Source organism: Aythya marila (assembly GCF_965140915.1).
Source record: "Aythya marila genome assembly, chromosome: 6".
NCBI classification, from domain to species: domain Eukaryota; kingdom Metazoa; phylum Chordata; class Aves; order Anseriformes; family Anatidae; genus Aythya; species Aythya marila.
Genome location: NC_139047.1, coordinates 19,320,508 through 19,325,725, shown reverse-complemented (window position 1 = coordinate 19,325,725; position 5,218 = coordinate 19,320,508).

The window sequence follows — 5,218 nt, the reverse complement described above, 5'->3', positions numbered from 1 at the left end:
CAGTGTGCTGTGTTTTAAATACTTCATTGTTTTATGTATCCTTCTTGTGTGTTGGCAGCTAGGGAAGGTACCTTCAATGCCATATTTAGTTTCTACCTGATGAACTTAGTCTGATACAAACAATGGGTGCCTGTGAGGAAGCTTTCTTCATGTGTGAAGAAAGCTGCATGTATACTATGTCATCTTAAAGCTAGGAGGTTTTTGCAAGGGGTCCATCATTCCAGTGTTGGTACATCTGTAATTCAGTAAGTACAAATCCTAAAGAAATTACTTATTTTGGGAGGAAAATGACTTTTTTTGATCACCAAGTGAGACAATTTATTTAAATCTTCACTATTAGTACTTTTCTCACTATCAACAGTAGAATTCATTCATGTTTTAAGGCAGCCATCTATGCTTGGGAGTTTTTTCTTTGCCCTAAATATTTCTGTAGAAAAATTATTTTTTGAAGTGCTCATCTACATAATTTTCTGTAACCTCCCTTTCTCTGTTCCACGCTTTCATCTTTGTTTACTGTGGAAAACTGAGTCTGGATGCTCTGACTGCCCTGCTTCAGTCACTAGTTAGTGGATGCGCAGAGATGAAACAGTGACGAGAATTCATAAGGGGTGTCTTCATCTCTTGGAAGTGGTGGTCACTGATCAGAACAAGGAACCAGCAAATCATTCCTATTTTTGTTGCTTAACAGTTAATGGGGAAACAATTGCAGCTAAGACAGTCCCTTAAATTTTTTAAACCAAGATTTGCTTTCTTCCTTAAATCCCCACATTATAAAGACTATATTGTGAATTCCTCCATGTCTTCTGCATGTGTGTCTTCCTCAAACTAATTCCCTCCCTTTTCTGCTTTCCTGTTATGCCTATAGGACCTTACTCTGTGTTTTTTTTTCTTGCCATCATACCTTCATATACAAGAGAAGGAAGTTGGTTTGTGTTGCTACAGTACTGCCCACATGTGTGATACCCAAGAGCAGCTGGTATAACTATAGTGGGCTGAAAGGGCAGATTTGGTACAAACCCCAACACTTCTTTAAGCCCTTGGAACTACTTGCACTTAAGGCTGGCAAATCTTAATTTCTAAAGTGATGGGCATTAATGTAAAGCTGTGTCCAAGCACAACAACGTTTCAGTTGATTTTACAGCAGTATTTTTGATTGTTTAGTTATAACTTGTTTTTACCGTCCTTGCCAGTATTTTTGTAATATAATAACCCACTTTATGGTTTTTGTGTGTCCACAGCAGATTAGCAGAATTGCTGAACTTGGCTTGGTATTGTGATCCAACAGTTGTTCTGAAGGAAAATAACAGATATTTCTGTTTTGAAAGCAAAAGGGAATATAGAACTGTGAGTAATGTTGAGGAACCCTTTAACAGAACGAAAAAACTAGAAGTTAATGTTACTTTTCAGTAGAAGAGCTTGTGGCACTATCAAATACGGGCTATAAACTTTTTTTCCGGTTTTTGTATGTATTCTGTATTGCAGTTCCAATTCTGTACAGAACATGCAAAAATATTTCACAAGCATTTCTTGGGTAGATGACGTGGCTGTTACTTAACAGGGCTTACATGAGTGAATGGAAGACTTGTAGTGGACCTGTTCTGTGTGTAGCAACTCTGGACTCAGTATGACTTTGGAGAAGCTCTAGCGCAATCTTGAGGGCTGTGTTAAAAAGTTACATGTAAGAGAATTGTATGGCAGGTCAAAGGCTTCCTCAGTGCATTTACACTGCAGTATGCATGCAGTGTGCTTCAGAGTCTCATTTAAAAACTGCAGTAGTATTTCATCTTTTTTTGTGGAGCTGCTACACACAAAAAGCCAACTTTATATTGCTTGAGAGGTATGTTTGCACTACTGAGACTATTCTTGCCAATACCACTGAAGGCCATATAAGTCTGTAAACAACAACCCTCAACTAACTATATCAACTCCTGCTGTAGAAAAGGGTAAAAATAAAACCAGTCAGCAATAAGGAAATCCATATGAGATAATTTACAAAACTGTAATGGTTTACAAAGTCTTGAATGTACTTAATTAAAATTTTGAAATGGAGACTATTCAGGTGTAGTTTGCAGCTGTCTGTAACTAGTTGTTTCAAAAAATGCACTTGTATATCTTCAATATGGATTAGTTTCCTCATTATAGTTCAGTAAACTACTTGTACAGATCAAGTGAGCACTAATTCTTTCATAGCAGGTTAAAATTCATCTGAGTAAGTCGCGCAAAGCTCGTTTTATTTTTAATGCAGCGTGTAAGAAGTTGGGCACTTTTAATTGCACATGGTGGGATACAGTTAAACTCCTGATGTATGCATGCCTTGTCTGTATTGTATTTGGCGAGTTGTTTTAGTGCTGATCGCTTCCATTTGCTAAAATTGAAATACAACAGTTGTGGTCTTGTAAGAGGGAGGATGTGCCAGATTTGTGCTTTTCTTTATCCAGAAAATGAGTGTGCTGGTACAAATTCAGTGGGACTAAAACACGGTCCTTTGGACAGAAAGATGTCCCCAAGCACCGCTGAGCTCTTTCCGCCTTGTGAGCATGTGGCTCTTGCTTTGCCGGAACCACTTCTTCCTTCAGTGGCAGAGTTATCCTGTTCTCAGCCTCATGCTAACTGCATTCGGTCAGCATGGAGCTCAGTGCCATCTTTGTCACAGGTTATTGGCCTTTGGCTTGGAGAACAGGGAGCGTATTTCAAAGCAATACTTACGTTTACTGGAGGTGATGAAAACAATGCTTGTGGTTATCATCTCTTGTGGGTGGTGGTGGCGCTGTATCTGGAAGGCAGTTTTTTCTGTCAGCACCCTAAAACCGACCTTTTAATGCATAATGCATTTTAATGCACTGTGAACTTTGCAAGCATATGGTTAAAGTGAATGTACTAACATGAAATAATCTCCAAGGGTTAGACACACATTCTCTGTCATACTGGCAACAGAAACTAACACTTTACTAATACTATACAGCCTATATGTATGTAAAATGCTGAAGAATATTGTATTGGTAAGAGCCTTGCAAACTTAACCAGAAACAGACCATATTTGATGGATTTTGTGGCTACTACCATCAGCTCTGAAGCACAAATTCTTGGTGGTTGGTGATAACAAGGTTGTGTAGACACTACTGCCTGTTAAAGATGTACTGCTGTCTGATAATTCTTTGGGTGGCACATCAAACTTCAGTTGATGTTTGTTTTTTTTCTTTTGGTTTTCAAAGGCTAACAGTTAAATTTTACCTCTCTGTTCTATTTGGTTGATAAAACTTTATCCTGAAACTTTTCACTTGCTGCTGAAATCCCACACTATAGACTTCTCTTGCCGTGATCTTTGTCAGATGCCTGGAAGAATTTGCTGTGTTCCACTGAACAATGTCTGATTTGTAATAGTGTTAGCCTGGCAAATGAATTTTAGATTCATGTAAACATAAAAGAAGCAGTCCTTCATCTTTCTTTCCTGGAATTGTTGATTTCTTTGTTGCTTTACTGAAGCAAATAAAGTATTTTTGGGCATAGTAGACTCATCGCTTCACTGATTGGCAAAAACGTGTATCCCTGCTTTTGGGACTTAAAATAGGAAGCCTCAAAGTAATTATACTTTATCAAAAACCCTTCTTTTAAATCATTTTTTCCCTTTTATACCTGAATAACTTCATGAGAAAAGGCTCAAGTATTTTTCAGTGGTACCCATAAGTTAATTTTTGGTCAACCCACTTGGAGTGACACAGTTGATCTTCATTTTTCTAGAGCTGATGTGAAGCAAATGTTAAGAACTCATACCTGCTGCTTTCCTTCTTTTACTGGAAATAGTAACTTTCCTTACGCAGCATTTAACCGAATTATTCAAGAAAGTGCATTATCACAATCCCTGTGAACTCTGCACTTTGCAAAATTTGAATTTGGTATAATTCTGCAGTTTCCTAGCATAAAACTTAAGCTTTCCATTTTGTTGCATGTGTACTTTTAGTGTAGTACTTATTATTACCTTTGAATTACTTACATTAGGAACATTGCTCTAACAAAACTTGTAATCCATAATAGAAGCATAAAGTAATATCCACTTAAAAAACCTATGCTATCAAAGTAAGTTTTCTTTCAGTAATCAAATGGAGAGTTTGGATAGTAAAACTATGCTAAGGTAAAGGTACATCCTTTCATAATCAAAGTAATTGTTCATGTGAAACGAGTAAGGCAGTTAACAGGAACAAGTTCAGAGGACAGATGTTAGGTAGCTTAAATACACATCTATACCTGATCAATTTTAAACATTTTTGTATTCATAAAAGCTCTAACAACATAATCAAATAGGCTAAACTGAATTAATACAGCACCCTGACTTTGATTAGAAACTTTGCAACAAGTAAACTTCCTTAAGTAAACTTCCTATTTTTGGCAGTTAGTCATTTCTGCCTGTCTTGTATATATGCCTGTAACTGTATATAAAAACATACTGTGTCACTTTAGTCAAGAACTGGTAATTAAAAGGATGGGTGGAAGGATTTGAAGGAATTGAGGCCTATTTATAATCTCTTGTAAGATCAACTCGGTAGTAACTGATTTCCTTCACCAGCTAAAAGAATTATGGTCAATTATTTAAGTAGTGATGTGCACATAGTACTTCATGAAGTATATGGAAATCTGTCCCTTGAACATTTTGTAAGCTGTAGTTCTCAGCTGGGAGAATGAACCCTTACAATTTAATCCACAAATTGTGCATTTCATTACTTTCCTGTAATATATTTTTGCATATGTTAATATAGTCAATATATCTGCAAAGTGTGCCTCTTACAGTATTACTTAGCTTCTGTACATGTATGTAACTAAGAGTATTGTTCATTTCTACTTCATGTGGTTTAACTGGTGCATTTAAATGTGCTTGAGCATTTTGAAGTGGTTTTAGTATTTTTACACTTCACAGGCTGTTGTGATTTAGCATCAGAACACTATCCAGTTGAGCCAAGATTTATACAGTCTTACTGAAGATGTGAATACTCAGGTTTTTGTTCCATGCTAAACTGGATGAGTTATAGAAAACTGCAATTCCACTACAGACTGACAAATGACAGGCTATTCACAGTCTCTAACATAAATGCAGCTGTGTAATGAAACTGATCTACTGTCTTACTATCATGTTTTTCCTACTTTCACACTTCTGATCTTGTACTTCAATACGTTCTTTTGGGAATGGGTCTGTGAGGCAGAATAGTTCTCACCAGTTACAGGAGAT